Here is a 19,625-nt window from a genome sequence, read left to right on the forward strand (position 1 = left end):
AAAATTATTTGGATTGCTTATATACTAAGGCTATGCTATTAAAAGTATGTAATCTCAATGTTTTCTGAGAAAAGTCAGATGAAAGAAAATGGAGCCCAGGAAAATACAACCACAAAAATATTAATAGTAAAAGTAAAATATCTACTGTTGGTTGAGAGTTATTATATAATGAAATTTTATATAAATTAAAATTATTAATATAAAAATTAATCCTGACAAATAATATAATGTTTTATATTTTAATGTTGAAAATTTAAGGCACAGAGAATTAAGATAATTCACCTGCTTTCACTTTTCTAATAAGAGGGAAAAGGTGGATTTGAACTTACTCTCACTCCCTGGCCTGATAATTTAATGTTATGAGGTACATTTCACCAGCTTTCTTGGTGAACCTGTGGAGCATAAAAAAAAAATAGTGATGTCATGCTTCTCCTTTTGAGTAGTTGGGAAAATTTAATAATCTGTGCAAAAATTGTGAGTCTATTAGGGTGGAACTAATAATATTTGTAGGTACTCTGATTCCATGAGTATTGATATGTATTTTAAAGATCAAGTGCATTATCTGTGTTGGAATTTGTGTAGATGATTGAAGAAGATATTTTTCCAAATCAAAATTTGAGCCATAACCCTATTTCATCACAGTCTACCTGGGTAGAGTATTTGGGACACCTTGGGGCAGATATGTAAAATATTCAGCAGTGTATTGTGTAGCTGTCTTCAAAGAAGAAAAAACTCTTAGAGGGAGAATTTATGGAATATGAAATTCCATAACTAGAGAGGAATTCTTATGCAGGTATGAACATTCATATGAAATAATAAATCTACCCCATAATTGTTTTTTAGTATTCAGGAAATTTTTATTCTACCATCAAGTTACCCTTATACATACTGAGATTACATATGAACCTATATTCATGAAGAACAAACTTTATGTAGTGACAGAGCTCACAATGTTCTATAAACTTACAATAATATTTTTAGTTCACAAATAGTGTATTATAAACTTAAAGGTATCTCTCTGTTCCTTGGTGATACTTCAGAGCAACTTGCTCTGGCACTCCATAGCTATGTATCAGAAGTTGTACATGTTTGAATTGACTGTAAAATGTCACCAGGAAGACATGTTCTACCATACGTAAAATATGTTTTTTGCTTTTTTCCTCTGGAACTTTTTTTGTTGTTGCTTTGAATGCTGGTATTAACTGTTTGAACTTTACTTATTTTAAAGTACTTTTACATAATGGAAATAGTTATTAAAACATAGCCCTAATGTCAAAAATTGAACATAGTTAATTTGCAAAACTACCAACTTTGACAATGGAGCTTTTATTATCTTGTTATTGTCTCCAATGGAACCAGGAAGTCTGAATGCATCTGAATTGCTGAGGGATTATGGTGCATTTACAAGATAAAAGAAAAATGTTGAGAGGACCAATGTTCTTAGATGTTAGGGTAAAATAATTTTGTAAAATTAGGCAATAGCTTAATAGTGAATAGTATGTGGAGATGAAAGAAAATAAAAGGGGAGTGAGGGAATTTCATCAAAACAATGAGAAGGTTAGTATAATAGTTGAATGGGGATTAAGAAGAGGAAGAAGGAACAGGAATAGGGATAAACAGTGGAATGAATCTGACCAAATGTTAGTATGTGCATTCACGGATGTGGCATGGTGGGTCCCAGCATCAGCTGTATCCACAGGACACTAGGGTTTTTTTTATTTTTTTTATTTTTATTTTTTTTTTGTTAAAGTAAACTGTAAATGGATTGAAGAGGGATTGGTAGAGTTGGAAACAGCGGAATGGGGAGGGAGTGCTGGGGACTGATCAGAGTGCATTGGTTTCCATGCTTTGTATTTATGTCAAGGTGTATCCTGATGCTGTATCACAACTAAAGAGAATTAAAAAAAATAAATTTATATTGAATGAAAGCATTAGGACTTAGGGGGGAAGTAAAAATTTCCACCCACTATTTGAAATTTCTGCTATTCAATTATGAGGTGACACATCCCCTTCAAGTAAGGAAAGCACTATGAATAATTTTAGTAGCATAATTCTGGAGAAAGTAATGCTGTGCAAGTTTCTAGGCTTAGGCTTTAAAGTACTAGAAGATTAATCTCCTAAATTTTGGACCCTTTTATGCTTGAAATAGAGCTGCTATGCCAACTAAGACAGAGAAATATGTCTTCCAAGAAAGTATCTTTCTTTAAGAAGCACAAGACAAGTACAGAGTATTGAAGGATGATACACCATTAAGAGAGACAGAAAAAAAAAGACAAGCAGAAACAGGAACACTGAAGAACCAATCATTATTAAAGAATACATCTTGGAATTGGAACCTGCCACTCCAGCTGCACCCTCTGATGCAAAAACATCAATGGATCAGAGATGAGCCACCTAATTGAGCTTTTCCTAAATTCCTTGCCCACAAAACTGAGCAACCGCTAAATATAGAGGAGTTTTTAGTTGCTAAATATAGAGGAGTGTGTAATACAGCAATAGATTACAAGAATAGGAATCGTCAAGTAAGTTGTAGAAGAAAGTGATGTTGGATCTTGGCCATCATAATTAGTGCTGCAATAAACATGGGAGTGCAGATGTATCTTTAGCACACTGATTTCATTTCCTTTGCATATAAACTTAGAAGTGAGATTTATGGGTCAAATGGTAGTTTTTTGTTTAAATTTTTGAGGAATCACCATATTATTTTTGATATTGGTTGTCCTCATTTACCTTCCCATCAACATTAATATTGCACAGATTCTTTTTCCTCTGTATCCCACTAGCATTTTTTATCCCCTATCTTTTAAAAATCTTGTTAAAGTTCATTTTAACTGATATTTAAAGACACAATAATTGTATATACTAATGAAGTAACATGGTTCAATACATGTATATATTATATAATATTCACATCAGTTTTAAAGGTATCCATCTCCTCACTTATCAGTTCTTTATGGTAAAAGCTTTCATAGTCCTTTCTTCTGGCCTTTTGAAATATACAGTATATTATCATGATCTGTAGTCATGCTAATGTACAGTAGCACACCAGAGTTTCTCAGTTCTGTCTAACCATAACTATCTATTTATCAACATTTCCCCATATATTCCTTCTCTATTTTCCCCAGACTCTGGTAATCACCATTGTATTCTTAACTTTTAAGAGATCAACATTTTTAGATTCCACATATGAGTGAGATTGTGTAGTACATGATTTTCTGTGCTTGGTTTATTTCAGTTAACAGAATGGTCTCTGTTCCACTGATGTTGTCACAAGTAACACAATTTTCTTTATGTCTGTGTAGTATTTCATTATGTATATAGAACATATTTTCTTTATCCATTTATCAGTTGATAGCTATTTAGGTGGTTTTTATTTCTTGGCTATTGTGAAAAGTACTTTAATAAACATGGAAGTGAAGATGTCTCTTCAAAATAATGATTCCACTTCCTTTGGATGTATAACCAGGAGTGGAATTGCTGGATCTTTTGATGGTTCTATTTTAAATTTATTGAGAAAACCTGCTACTATTTTCCATAATGTGTGTACTAATTTACATTCCCACCAGTAGGCTCCAAGCATTGTTTTTCTCAACATCCTTACTAAAACTTGTTATATTTTATATTTTCTCATGGTTTTAATAGTATATTATAGTTATACATAATAGTGGGGTTCATTTTGACATAATCATATATGCCTGGAATATAATTTGCTCCATTTCAGTCCACAGTGATTCTACTTTTCCTCCTCTCCTCCCTCCTCCATTCTTCTTGCTCTCTACTAGTCTTTCTTCTACTTATTTATTATTCTTTTTTTTGTTATAAGAGGATTTTTTCTTATTTTTTTCTTTATTTTTTATTATTAGTTGTTCAAAACATTACAAAGCTCTTGACATATCATATTTCATACATTTGATTCAAGCAGATTATGAACTCCCATTTTTACCCCGTTATACATATTGCAGATTCACAACGGTTCCATTGATGCTCTATAAATATACATAAAGGTAGAATTCACTATGGTATATTAATATATGTACATAGTGTAATTTGGTTAATTTTATTCCACTGTTCTTCCCTTTCCCAATCCTTCTTCCCCTCTCTCGATCCCCTTCTTTGACTGTACTTATCTCCCCTTTGTCCTGTCATCCCCCATTTTCCCCTTACTTTGCTTAAGCTTCTGCATTTGAGAGAAAATACTGAATCCTTGTCTTTCTGAATCTGACTTATTTCACTTAGTCATTCTTATTATAATGAAGTGTTACTTCATTTTAAGTTTGATTTGCATTTCCCTAATTATTAGTGATTTTATGCATCATTTCATACACTTGTTGATAAAATTGTTTGTCTAAAATTGGGATACAGATATTAATAGCACTCTGAGTTAAACTTCCAGACTTTAGGCAAAGATTTATATCAAATGAAAAAGCTCTATTTATCTCAATAATACTTTTATATTTAACCTCTTTCACTAATCCTACTTTCTAGCATTATAGTCTAGGCAATTTTCTTGAAAAAAGATACTTTTACCTTCCTTCCCATTGCTGATACTTTTCTTTAATCTTTATAAAGAATGTACAATATTTTAAGAAAAGTTTATCAATGTGATTTTCTCAAAAAATTATTTCTGTGATTACATTAGTTGCAACAGACAAAAGTAAAGATAAATACACGAGTTGACTTAACTCAGGAAGACAGTCTAATTAGAAACTTAATAGGTACTAAGTCGAAATTGACAAGTTTTGCATAAAATTTATCAACCAGACTAACATGCAATATTATCATGAATCAATGAGTAAGTGAATTAATGAATGACTGGAGGAACAGGAAAGAAACAAAGCTGGTTGTGATACTTGTGCTACCTACTAGATTAGCTAAATGGATTTTAGAACTACTTCAATTCAAAAAGTATGGTATTTAAATGGGAATAGACACATTAATAGCATCAAATTAAGAAGCCAGGAACAGAGGGAGGGATGTGTGTGTGTGTGTGTGTGTGTGTGTGTGTGTGTGTGTGTGTTAGTTATAAAGATGCTATAGTATTAAGGATAGGATATTACAAAAATCGTGTCAAGACAATGACCTTCATATCTGATCATGATAAAACTTTTGGCTATTGTACAGACATTCGTTTTCTCTTTGGCAGTACTTTCTGTAATTAAGAATTTGAACCATCCTCTGGGCTTTCATTTCCTATGTATATATGATTATGGAGGAAGAACTCTGTCATGCTATTTCTTCCATTAAAATATTAACTTTTAAAATGAGCTTTCATAGTTTTATTGCCATTATAGCTTTTTGAGAAAGCATAGGTCAAATAAATTTGAGGCATAATTGCTCTCTTTTTAGGTAAATAAAATTCAGAGAACTGTTATTTCTATTGTATAGTTATCTTGCCAAATTAATATAAGTATGTGTGTATATAATTGTATACTGTAAAACATAAAAAGTGGAAAATTTTATTTTGAGCAGTATTTTCTATTACAAATATTAGTTGCTGTACTGTTTATATGTACTGCTTTTATTTTCACAGTCTTTACTTCTGTTAATACCTGAGAAGTTTAAAAAGGAAAACAGGTCACACTGAAAATACTTCATTTTTTATTTTCCTTCCTATCAAATGGTTTCCAATTGTATAAAATACAGTGTATTTAACAATCAGGGGTAAGATAAGGGGAAGGAAGTAAAAGTAATAGGGATTGAATGGGAGCAAATTATGTTATGTGCATATATCTAAATGAACACCCCATGTTATGATTAACTATTTTGCACTAATATAAAAATAAATATTCCCTACTTGTTAAAGCACAATTAGAGGATTAATACCTTACTTATTTTGAATTAAATTGATAAGAGTTGCTATATCATTATTTATTCTATGAAGACAATATTCTTTGCACAAACACATATTTGGTAAAGATATCTTCAAAATTTAGAGATTCGGAGAGAGTACAAATTCATCATTTCTTGAAGTTCACATAAAACAAACTATTGAATACTTTTCTATTTAAAATATTAAATAAATGCATGAGGTAATAAATGCATCAGGCTTCAATGTCCCCACCAAGCTCTGTCTCCACATAGCAGAATCTGGCACTTTCATCTGTTTTGTTCTACTTTTTCTGAATAGTAACTTCCTAACCCCAAAAATTTATCACAATTTTTCTTATTCCAGTAGACAAAACCTATTTTATCCATGACAAAAATATAAGAATATAAGTCACACCGCTTCTGATTTCCCATTGTAGTCCATACTCCTTATATTTTTATTTTTTTTACCTTTGAAATTGGAAGAAAGAAACAGACATCAACACTGACTCATTTCATAATTTTTTCTTAGGATTTCCAATTCCCTTTCATAGGTAATAATACATTAGTAAACATACCTTTTCATCCACTTTTAGTGTCTTTACTATATTTCATTTCTTTCTCTCCTTTATCTTTTATTTGTCAAGGCAAATAGGAATTTACTCCTATTTCAGTAATAATATTTAAATGACCTATTTATTTTTTGGTACTGATTTAAAAAATTGAAAAGGGTAATTAGATGAATTTCATTCTAACTGGCTCACTATGCAACAAAATACTGTGCTAAAATTGTATTTTATTTGCATAGGTCCAATCCTGTAATTCTTACTGGTATCTCATCTCATAGATAACACTTCTAATACCAAGATCAAGTGAATTTTTTACAGTTAAATCAGTCATAATATATTGTAGTTTGTTTTGCAGTTTAATCTTGATGTTTTGTTCATCATACTATACCACCCACCCTTGAATTTGTTTTTTCTTTCCTTGCTGTTTTCAGATTAGGGATTATACCTTTTTCATAGTGTCACTAATAATTTATATCCTATTATACTTTACTATTGTGACCAATTCTATTTGTAATCTTGAATAAATTATTCTTACCAACATTTGACTGCCCATTTAATTTGCAGCTTTACTTTCTAGACCTACTATAAAGAGACATCATTTTGGAATGTTTTGCTACTTGATTCCTGGTAGAATTCCATCATTTTTTGACTCTTATGTTCTTGCTTCTTGGTTTTCATACTCTAGTTGCTTAGAAGACTAGACTCAGAGGAGGTGCAAAGTAACTTTCTTCAACTTTTAATTTTGAAAATTACCAAACTTTGTCCTCTCTCTTGATGTATAGATTAAATAGACATAAATATAAATATATATTTATATTTTCATTCCTAAGGATTGAACCCAGGACCTTTTGCATGTGAGGCAAGCACTCTACCAACTGAGCTATATCCCTAGTCCAAAACCATATTTTAATAATCACTGACACAAGACTTTTGAAGACAACCATGCAATTATGCTAGTTACAAGTTTGATTATAGGGAAGTTTTCATTTAATGGTTGGTGACCTATCTCTGGATATTTTATTATTTGAAAACCTTTGGAGATCTTTCCTTTATCCTTGTCATTCTCAAAGTTCATGATACTATGTTAAGCTATGGGGCTTCTTCTCTCATTCACTTTAAAGGCAATGTCAGTAAGGGACTCTTGGGGGCTCATGGATTTTTTCATCTCTAAAACTAAGGTTGCCAAATTTAATATTCATTTACTATATATTGTGAAATCTAAGATGGCTTCTATTATTTTCCTTTATAAGTTTTCTTTGCATTTATTTTATTTTATTCTGCCTTTTAGGAATACCTATTAGTTGATTTGTTGGGTGTTTTAATCTTTTCTTGCTCTTTATTTTTCATGTCTATTTGAGTTCTAATTTTATTTGCACCATGTTCAGGGCTCTCAATGGGTCCTGGCTAAACAGTTTCCCAGGAGTAATTTCTCCCCTCTGGTCTCATCTGTGTCAAAATGACTCTTAGAGATGACTTGGTCCTCTGATTATTTTGCAGAGCTCATACAAGATGGATTGCTGAGGCAGCTCAGTGGTATGGGCCAGATAAAGTCTGGGGTCAGATGACCATACGATGGAGAGAATCTCCATCCAGAGATGACGCTCAGAGTTTGAGGTGTCTTTCCATTTTTAATACCTATATTCAGTCAAGATCATTTACCAATCTTTTTCATAAAATTACTCAGAAGAAGTCCATAAATGACCCATTTATTTTTTCAAGGTAGAAAATAAATATTTGTTGTAAGAATTAAGAAATATTGAATATTGCAAAAGGTTGCCAAATTTAATATTCATTCATTATATATTGCGAAATCTTGCATTGCAATAAATAGCTATTTGATTTGTTTTAGGGAATAGCTCTCCTCATAATATTAATAAGTTCCTATTCATTTTTTATATGGTGAATCTTCCCTGCCTAGTCATCTCAGGTGCACACTATTTCTCTCTGGAAATATCCTCACAGAAACACCCAAAATAAAGCTTAACCAGGTGTCCAGGTATTTATTCCACCTAGTCTGATGCAACTGTCTTGTATACAGCTGAAAATATAATAATTTATTCCCAGAATTCTTCATATAGAGTCATTTTATTTGGGAATCATAGTTTCCGGGATTTTAGTAGCTATGATCATAATCTTTCAAGATTGCGACTTTGGAGATTTTAGACTTCAGAAAGTTTAGACTTTAGGGTGTTTTATTTGGGCATTTCAACATTCAGGATTGTGGCTTCAGTATTTTGTTTTTTGAGATTATGATCAGCGCCAGTTTTAAGGTGTATCAGAGTTGCATCGGTGCTGAGATGACCTTGTGTCCTGGAAATCCCTAAGTCAGGGTTGGAAATCCCCAGGCCATTTTGTGTCAGACTGCTACATGACATAGTATTGGTCTGTAGAGAAATTCAGGTGAGTTTCATGGTTATCTTATATATTCATGATATGCTGCTTTATAGTATACTACAATTAATCTTATGTTTCTACATTATTTTTTTCTTCTGGAATTTGACTTTTCTCATCTAATGATAGTTCTGACTCTTACTTATAATTGGTTATTTTGTTGTTGTTTATACTGTAATTGTACTGGATCCTTGAGAGAAAACAGAACTAATTTTCTGAGGTTTACTCTCCATCTTATCTGGTTTTCTTTCCTAGATTATTATTTCTGTAAGAGTAGAGACTTCACTTAGTTCAAGGCTGTCTTCTAATACCGAGAAGAAGACTGACACACAGAAAAGTAGGTAGAAAATAAATATTTGTTGTAAGAATTAATAAATCTTAAATATTGCAACAGTAAGGGTCCCAAGAAGAAATAGATGATACCACAGTTGAATAGAGTTCAAGGAGAACTTATTTTTAAGGAGATAAATTTGCAGAATACAGCAGAAATCTAGAAATGGGAATAGCAGAGCTGTCATCATCACTAGGACCAGAGACAGAAAGTGAATTTTTTAACTATTCATAAACAGAGGTAGAGAGGAAGCCTCTTTGAGAGAGAATGAGTGAGATTCTTTTAAGAGAGACAGCTGACTTAATGGTACCCACAGTGTTGAAGCAGGAAAATTTTAACTCCTTGCCTTTATTCTCCCATTTACCAACCTCATCAGGTCTGAGAGATCACCTGAGCCAACAGATGTCATCCATACATGCCAGAGTTCCCAGGAAAAATGTGAGGTATAAAGAGGAGAAGAAATTATTTCTGGATGTTGGACAGAAAATTCCAAGCACCAAGGATAACCATGCTATGTTCCTGATATTAGAGATACTTTTATTTCTTACTTCTATTTTCCTTTCAAGTAACTTAATATTTATTATCATTCTCTGAAGCCAAAGCTTCATTCAGACATAAGTAGTCAATTTTGTCTTCAGAGTTTGAAGCCTTCTGCAATTTTGTTATATTAATTTCCTCAGTTATTAATTGCCCTCTCCCTAGATGTTGTATATCAATAAATTTTATAAAATTTGCATGAAAAGTAACCCATTTTCTATTTTCCAACATTTCTCTCTGTGTAATCCTTACTTTTCTTAGTGTATCATACACCAGGCTTTTTGACTTTGGTCTATGCCTTCTGATTGTATCATGTGTAATCATGACACACAAAATATTAAGATTTTTGTCGGGCTGGGGATGTGGCTCAAGCGGTAGCGCGCTCACCTGGCATGCACGCGGCCCGGGTTCGATCCTCAGCACCACATACAAACAAAGATGTTGTGTCCGCCGAAAACTAAAAAAAAAAAAAATATTAAAAAAATTCTCTCTCTCTCTCTATCTCTATCTCTCACTCTCTCTTTAAAAAAAAAAAAGATTTTTGTCATTGTCATAAATCTTGCCTCAATAAGCAGCACACAGTATATCCTTTCAAGTTTCTGCCCTTTCACTTCCTCTTCTCTCTACCCAGACACTATCACATCCCTTCTCTAATTATCACCCAGAATCTTCCAAAACTCAGGTCAAATATTAGCTCTTTTCTGGACCCACCCTTACTGCCTTGAACAAAGTGATTATATTTTCCTTTAATATATTTCTTTAGATTTTCATTTTCCAATGTTTCTGTCTTCCTCATCAGCCTGTTGAAAACCTCAAATACCAAACTATATTTTATTCACCTCATTATTCCTAGAACCTAACCTAGCAGATGCCATAAGTTGGAAACATTTCAATTTTGGTTTATGAACTTATTGAAGGTAACCAAAATGTCCAAGTTAGCAAAGAGGGTTATATCTGAATCTAACACTTTTCTAATATATAAATAATCAAGAATTAATGCTTTATATTTTATATAAAATGGCACATTGCAAACAATTTTCCCATTGAGGAAAATATTTAGGATATTTTGTTGACACATAAGGATACTTGGTTTCTGGGAAAGATGATTATTTCTGCCTTTTGCTGGTATGAATATTTAAGTAAGTGGTAATCAAACATTCTTGTAAATGGCAAGAAAATACATACTTTAGGCTTTGCATTACATAGGGTTCTTGTAGCAACTATTCAAAAATACTGCTCTAGCATGCAAGCAGAATCTAACCCAGAAGATGTCATCAATAGGAAATTTAAATGTTCATTTGTGAATTTAGTAAAAGTTACTAAAATGCCCAAGCTACCAAATAGACTTTATGTTCTAGCATGAAACAATACTGAGTCAGTGGCTGTATTCCAATAAAATCTTACTTACAGACTGAATTTAAACCATTGGTTATGACTTGCCAACTACTGATTCAAGATGTATATTTTGAAAATGAAAAATAATTCTGACACATCGTGTTACTTGGATCAGCTAAAATAAAATGGGGTATAACTTTTGACTTCCAAAAGACAGCTCCAACCTGATGTGATTAAACTTCCATGCAAAAGACACAAAGGATCTTAACGAGGTGTATTCTGTGGGGAAAAGCTATAATCTTTGACTATAGTGTCTCATACAATTAAGTAGATGGAAACAGTCATATTGCTCAAAGATGGTTTGTTTGTGATGTGTCCCACAGATTTTGCATGTTTTCTTCAGTAGTATGTGTAATTTATTCCTCTTAAAGTGTTAACAGAGCTCTCCAATAAGATTACAGGTTCATCACAGTGTAGCTCATCTTTCTCACAAACTTTAAGACCAATTAAAGTGACAAACTCATAAAGCTGCTTTTATATCCAGGTCAAGAGATTGTATTTCTGAATTTGGGTAGACTTTAGTGTTTTCCATTCTAAGAAAGTGTATTTCCTATCCTTATCATCACCTTAAAAGCTGAAGATGTTTTCCCAGGGAGTTTGAGTAAAAAAAATATCACTTTCCTCATTGTCATTGTCATCATCATAATATTTTGGCAATATTGACATCTTATGGTCTAATAGGTTGAGCAAAAACTGAAGTCATTTTTTAATTCCTGAGAAATCCATATATCATATTACTTGGGTCTTATTTTCAACTTAACTTTATATTAATAGTAAAAAATAGAAAATAATTTTCTATTGTAAGCGTTAAAACAAGAAGGCAGAAAAAGTGGTTTTAAAAAGTGATGGTGAAATAGTCCTGTGAAGAAGTAGCCTTGGTTTATTATCTTTATTGCATATTTTTGCATGATAAATTCCACCTGGTAATAAAAGCAATCTTTTTTATAATTTGGGGAATTTTGAAAATTTAAATATATGTCAAAGATATCACATGAAATATTTATAAAATATTCATTGCTCCCATCAAATAAACAATATAGACTTCTTCATGGTATAAAATTAAGAATATTGCCTAATATTGATAACTCCCCTACTTCCTTATGGAAAATAAGTTAAAAATGTGCTAATTTCTTCCTCATTCCATTTGTAAGCATAATTTATTACAAAATATTTTGTTATGAAAATATGACTTGAATTTATGCTATTAGATGAAAGGGAACCTTATCACTTTGTGTAAATGAGAAATGGTAACATTTACTACTTTTGAAAAATATTATACATTATTAAAACAGTAAAAACATATGGAAAAGGAGGGTATTGGCAGTACTTTTTATACCTCTCCTACTAGGAAGTCAACTTTTGAAATGAAAATAGTTGTAATATATTATTAAATTTAACAAAGTGTATAAAAGCAAATTATTTAAAATTTTTCTTTTTCAAATCATTTCCTTAATTTACTGAGTAGAAATTTCATTCATATAAGGTAAATACCTATTCGTAAAACATGCATTCCAGATATAGGCTCTACTTATATGACATTCATCTTTTCATTGTGATAATAGCAACAAAACCAAAAATGGTAGGTCATTTAAGAAATATTTACAATAGTCATTCCTCACGCTTAACACCATTTATGTTGCAACTTTTGACCCTTATTATGAAAGCATTGCTATTCTCTGCCCCCCCACTTTAGGGTGAAGAAAGTGAATAGTAGAGGAATTCATTCATTAATCAAGCTAACACAATTACAGTTAGAAATAGGATATGAACTTAGATTGTATAAATCTATGTGTCATTGACTGCTAGGACAACATACTGCTTGTAGATATTTCTACCTAAAATATTATCCATAACCAGATAAAGCTAGGACTAATTGAAGTAATTAGGTAAGTATAAGGACTGTCATGTGAAAATATATTCTTTAATTAAGGATTTGATATTCTGGAAGATGATGGCTGAAACATAATATATGACTAATTGACCAAAATTATTAAGAGTAGGATCAAAGTGGTAAGGTCCACTTGAGGTCAAAATTAAAAGATGATTCTTCACCTTTTATGAGTGACCATGTATTACCTAACTTAGATACATGCCCCAATAGACTTTGACATCCATGATGTATAAAGATGAGGAAAATTCATCAAGTTTTATGTCAACTAAATATAAGCACATCATCTTTTAAATGTTCCACTCTGTTACTGTATTTAATTTTTAAAATACATTTTTTATTTGTAATAGATGCCATTGTATTTGAATGTGTGTGATATATTAATACATAAAACTATACTATAATCAGTTAGCGCTGACCAGTTGGTAAAAATAACAGTAAATATTGTAGGTAATTTAGTAGAATATTTACAATTGTCATTCCCCATACTAGACATCATTTATGTGTATTACCTGACACAACTACCTTATTGTAGGCTGTATAAAGTTAGAAATATAAATGTTGGCACCTGTTTAATGAATATTAAACTTGATACAAGAACATTTATTTGGTAGTGGGGATTGAATTCCGAGCTTCATACATGCTAGGCAAGTGCTCTACCACTGAGCTACATCCCCAGCCTTTTTTTTTCGAAGATGCCCTTGCTAAATTGCCCAGTCTTGTCTGGAACTTGTGATCCTCCTTGCTCAGGCTCCAGAGTACCTGGGATTATAGGCATATGCCAATGTACCTGGCAAGACTGGATTTTTCTTAATCAAAGTTAGGCATACAAGTTTTCATTCTTGGTGTATTTTAAATCCTAACAAGAAAGAAAGTTAGTCTTAAGGTGATTGTCATTTAATAGTTCATACACAGAGGACAAATGTTTTAGCTGCATTTTTTAAAGTCATGTGGAAGCTGAATATCAATTGGTGCTTAATAACATAACTTCATAAAACTGCAGCTTTCCTTCCCTTGGTAGTACTTTCGTTTCATCCTTTGTTTCATACATTTCTTTACATAGACCTATTTAAAGCATTTGGGATTCATTCATAGTTGATGTACATGTGTAACATTGCTATTAATGGCAATCAAGACAAGAATATTCCCTCTTGTCAAATCCACAGAGAAAAGCCAAATCGCTTCGACAGCATAAGAGAGACCAGCTGTGAATTTTATATTTGCCTAAATGGTAACAGAAAAGCAAATAAAATGGAAAAGGCCCAGTTTGTATTCCCTTGAAACAAATTTACTAGATTTTTAGTATTTATGATGAATCTTAAATATAGATTTTTCTATTTCTAAGCTACTGTATTCCTCTTTTAAACAGAAAGATAAATCCTCTTTTGATAAACGTTTTGTGTTCTGTAGAAAATTTTCTGCACTTAACCAGATTTCTTCAGAGGTAGCCAGTATCAAAGGAGGAATAATAAGTCACTGCCATTCTTCCTAGGATTGGCATCCAATCCCCAAATTTGTGAAGCTACCAACCTGTTGGAAAAGACAATATTTACATGCAAACAGCCTTCACAGAGGGACGTGTATAGAAAGTGCTCACAGAATGATATGAACACAACATGGAGCCAAGTGTTATAAGGAGACTGTATTTCAGCAGTAAGAAGCCACTAATTTTCTTAATATAATTCAGCATACACTTCTGTTAAAAATGGCAGCATGTGCCTGCCTGAATGCTTGACTTCTAAAATCCTTCATTTCACTGTTCTTTCATGCTCCCAGGCTGAGGGAGAAGTATCTGCTGGCAGCAGATTTCAGCCTCTGCTATCAATAGTTTCCTAGAAATGTCAAATATTGAATGTCAAGAAAGAATGGACAGTGATGTTGGTATCTTTCTGTCTTCATACAACTGTTTCCCAAGATTACTTTGCTTTATTTTCAGATATGGAACATGTAGGCTACACATAATTTTCAGAATATTTTTTCAGGGAAAATATCTTAGTAATAAAATATAGCTAACATAGCAAGTTATTCTCATTGCCCTCTATGCTCTGGCACCTATAACAGATCTCTGAGAGAGAAGACCCCATCAAATGAAGAAATCATCTCAATTATACTTCATTATTGTTTATTTGTCATTAACTGTTATTTCTTTATTTCTGTTATTTGCATCATCTATTATCATTGTGCATTGACCATCTACAACATTCACCTGTATATTATATGAAAACAGCTTGTATCTTATCATTACATAATCAGTATATAGCATAATGCTCAAAATATAAGATTTAATCAACAAATATTTTTTGAATGAATGTTTTTGGCACTTCAAGAATGAAATCTATTAAGACAATATTTAATTTTTACAAATGCTTTATATGATATATTAGAGGAATAGGATGGTACATATATATTATAGCCACAGGAAATTTGCACCTAAAATTAATCACTGTAGAAGGTAATACCATATTATTATAGTTGCATAGCAATTTCTATTTTTCTAGTAAAATTAAATAATAGCAAGTATTGTTCTTGCATAATACTTTTCTACACAAGTTTAAAATTATCAGGCATATAGCACACATTTTTCCATAAACAAAATCATTCTTATTCATTTTGTCTTTCTTCAAAAATATGAATTTAGACTCTTTTTCATCCTAAAATTTTTATATTCCTGAAAATACCTAATGCTCTCACAAAATATGGCTTGGTATCTAATTGGTACTTAATAAATACTTAACTGTCTCCCACAACTAAGAGATACTGCCAACCAGTTTTTGGCAAGCTTTGGATTCTGTCAGTTTATGGTTGAAATCCCTGATAGAAGCCCAAAGCACTGATTATCTGTGTTGTTGACTAAAAAGAGAGCAAAGTGCTTTAGGTCGTGGGCATGTATGTGCATGGCAGAATTGGCATTCTGTTTGAAAATGTATCTGACACAAATTCTTGCTTAGATGCAGATCTGTGGAGATCCTTCCCTGTGGATGTGGACTGTAGGGGATCCTTGTGGAAAGTAATTACTTGATTGATGGATAACCAGACACAGTCAGTTAGTTAGGCTATAGGCACTGTTGAGTATTTTCCAGCTCCTTTTAGACTTAGACACTCTAAAGGGATGTGGTATGTTTGCTGTTGTTTTGAGGTTTTATTAGGAAATTTGATTTAGCAGCAGTAAAGCCTTGTTTTCAGTGTCAGTACTTTTTGTGTCCCATAGTAATATGGTATTGCCTGAGGTCATGTACTAGCCATCTCCTCCTTTATTTCTTTTCTTTTCCAAATTGTATTGGTTCTTTTCAGTTATACATAATTATAAAAGCATGGAACATAATTTATTCTAATTCAGCCCACAGTACTTCCCCTTTCCTTCTCCACCCTCCCCTTGTTCCCTTCCCTCTACACTACTGATATTTCTGCAGTTTACTTAGTTTTTTTTTTTTAATTAATGTCTTGTGGATGTACAGGAAAGTGAGATTCACTGTGGTGTGTTCATATATGTACGTAAATGTTAGGTCAAATTCATTCCACTGTCTTTCCCTGTCCCATCTCTCCTCCTTTTCCATCATTCCCTCTTGTCTACTCCACTGACCTTTCTTCTACTCTTTTTCTTATCCCCTCCCTATTTTAGATTAGCTTTTGTATATTTCTTAATTCTCTCTTCTTAACAAGCCATGTGGAATCCCAATCATACATGTAAAGTTTGGGCTACCTACCTGTAATAATCTGTACACAAAGGTCCATTGGTTTCCTTCCCCACTTCTGGTTGGGGAAGCTAGGAAGGGTATCTTTGTCCTCCTTTTCACTGTAGTTGGAGTTGCTAAACAGCTACTATTGAGAGGACATATTCTGGCTACTTTTTCCTTCCATCTTATAGCCCACTGATTAGACTGCAATTTTCTGTGCAGTTGAGACCAGGGTTTGAACTAATTCATTTCTCTTAAATGAGTTCAAATTCAAATTTAAATTTGATAGCATTGATAATTTTAAAATAATCATTATTTATAATAATCATACAATAAAACTCAAAAATAATAACACAATAAAACAGATAAGCTGTACTTTACTTTCTATTCATTTTGGAGAAAATTAGCAACTATGGAACGTTGATTTCAGTCCCTTCTGAGACTAAAATTTGAGCATTTTTTTTTTCAAAATAGACCCAAACTATTTACTTATATTTATTTTGCAGTCCCTTTTTCAATTTAAAATGACTCTTGAAAGATTTATTAAATAATAACAAAATCCTATTGTGACTTGTGCTGCTATAAACATTGATGTGGCTGTGTCCCTGCAGTATGCTGTTTTTAAGTCCTTTGGGTATATATAAACCGAGGAGTGAGATACCTGGGTCAAATGGTGGTTCCATTCCAAGTTTTCCAAGGAATCTCCATATTGCTTTCCAGATTGGTTGCACCAGTTTGCAGTTCCACCAGCAATATAAGAGTGTGCCCTCTTCCCCACATCCTCGCCAACACTTATTGTTGTTGTGTTGTTAATAGCTGCCATTCTGACTAGAGTGAGATGAAATACTTATACTCTTCAGTAGATGAATGGATAAAGAGAATGTGGTATATATACACAATGGAATATTACTCAGCATTAAAAGAGAATAAAATCATGGCATTTGCAGGTAAATAGAGTTGGAGAATGTAATGCTAAGTGAAGTAAGCCAATCCCAAGAAACCAAATGCTGAGTGTCTTCTCTAATATAAGGATGCTGATTCATAATGTGGATGGCAGGGTGGAGCATGGGAGGAATAGATGAACTTTATATAGGGCAAAGGGAAGGAAGGGGAAAGGAGGGGGCATGGGGGTAGGAAAGACGGTGGAATGAGATCGACGTCATTACCCTAAGTACATGTAAATATGTACATGCACTTGAAAGTACATGAAAATACACAAGCACATGAAAATATGAATGAGGTGACTCTACTTTTTATTCAACCAGAGACATGAAAACTTGTGCTCTATTTGTGTAATATGAATTGAATTCCATTCTGCTGTCATATATAACAAATTAGAAATAAATAGAATTAAAAACTACATAAAAGAGGTTGTGAGGGGAATTGGAAGAAAAAACAAGGAGAGAAAGGTAGCACAATACAACAGTTACTAGTATGGCATTATGTAAAAATGTGGATGTGTAACCGATGTGATTCTGTAATCTGTATTTGGGGTAAAAATGGGAGTTCATAACTCACTTGAAACTAATGTTTGAAATATGATATGTCAAGAGCTTTGTAAGGTTTTGAACAATCAATAAATAAAAGAAAAAAAAATAAAAGAAACTGCCAAACTGTCTTCCAAAAAAAAAAAAAAAAGAATGACAAAATCCTAAAATTCTTAATGATTTATACCTGAGTTTTAAAATTAGAATGAGGAGAAAGAGAGGATTAGAAGTTGAGGAATTTTAATTTTTATAATGTATAAAAATGTCCATATTATAATTTTATTGTGAGCCCATATAACTTCCTAAAATCAAAAATAATTACAGGAATATTGAAAAGTATCAGTGCTTCTTTCCCTCATTCATTCATTCATTCATGCATGCCTTCACTCACTAAACTCATATTTAGTGGGTGCATAATAATTTCAGCACTGGTGAAACAAAAGAAAAATAAAACACAATCTTTGTTACTAAGTATTTAACAGTTCACAGAGGAAACATACGCACCAATGATTATAGTACTGTGGTATAAAATTTGAGAATCTTTACCATGTGGTTGTTAATAATGTAGTCTCTCATATTGCCTGGATTTGAATCCTGACTTGAATATTTACTAGCTAACATATTTTTGGATTATTATTAAATCTCTCTGTGTTCCATTTGCACCATCTGAAAAGTGGGAATAATTAAAACATCTACCTCACTGTGTTGGTGGGTAAATTAAACAAGTTAGTATTGGTAAAGTGCTTTTAAGTATCTGGCAGAATAAACAATCAGTAAGTAGTAACTATTTATCCTGGAAGTAAAAATAAAGAGCATACAAACCACATCTTGTTAGAGAGGAGAAAATTAGAGTGGGGGTTTATTAGCCGTGAGGCTAAATTAAATATACAAGAATATTCATAGAGACTTTCTAGATGAAGAAAGATTGGATGTTCTGCTGAGCTTCTGAGCCAACATCAGTCTGCTAGAAGGTTTTGTTTAGTTTGCTCAGTGTTTACCATTTGTAAATATTGTTTTCAGATATTTATTTATCATGACATTTTACATAAAAATCGGATCTTAAAAAGTTGAGAATTTTTAAACATGGGCTCAGATGGCAGCAGGTAGACAGAGCTGTAGGATAACTTTCTAAGGTCCTTACGTGAAGCTTTTTCTCTTTATTTCACCAGCACACTGTGGACTCCTGACACTGAGACACTAAGGAAAAGTACTTGGGCTACTGCTTTCCTTTCATGTTGCCTCCTGCACATATATACTGAACTATTTGGGTTTTTGACCTGTGATGAAGAAAATCCTATGGGGAGTAAATTAAGAAGTAACCCAAGATCAGATCATGGTAGTTTTTCGAGTTATAGATACTGTCTCATTGTTTTTAAAAATGGGTCATCATTTTGCAGTTTTACCAGAAAGGTATAAGAGCCCACTTGTCTCACATCTTAAATATCATTCGATATTTCCAATAGTCAAAATGTTAGCCTTACTACTATATGTGTAACATTTTCATATCGTGGCTAGTTATTTCTCCAATGGCTAGAGAATTTGAGTGTC

The sequence above is a fragment of the Urocitellus parryii genome, chromosome Y, assembly GCF_045843805.1.
Source record: "Urocitellus parryii isolate mUroPar1 chromosome Y, mUroPar1.hap1, whole genome shotgun sequence".
Classification (NCBI taxonomy): domain Eukaryota; kingdom Metazoa; phylum Chordata; class Mammalia; order Rodentia; family Sciuridae; genus Urocitellus; species Urocitellus parryii.